We start from the raw sequence: 274 nt of genomic DNA, 5'->3' as shown, positions 1-274 counted from the left end.
CACAACATGAGGAACTGTATTTAAAGGGCCAGAAGGTTGAGAACCACTGTCTAAGGCAGTGATGGCGAACCTATGACACGCTTGTCAGAGGTGACACGCGAACTCATTTTTTTTGGTTGATTTTTCTTTGTTAAATGGCATTTAAATATATAAAATAAATATGAAATATATAAGTCTTTGTTTTACTATGGTTGCAAATATCAAAAAATTTCTATATGTGACACGGCACCAGAGTTAAGTTAGGGTTTTTCAAAATGCTGACATGCTGAGCTCA

Source organism: Myotis brandtii, unplaced genomic scaffold, assembly GCF_000412655.1.
Source record: "Myotis brandtii unplaced genomic scaffold, ASM41265v1 scaffold703, whole genome shotgun sequence".
In the NCBI taxonomy this organism is placed as follows: Eukaryota; Metazoa; Chordata; class Mammalia; order Chiroptera; family Vespertilionidae; genus Myotis; species Myotis brandtii.
The sequence above is the reverse complement of the archived record's forward strand: the minus strand, read 5'-3'. Positions refer to the sequence as shown.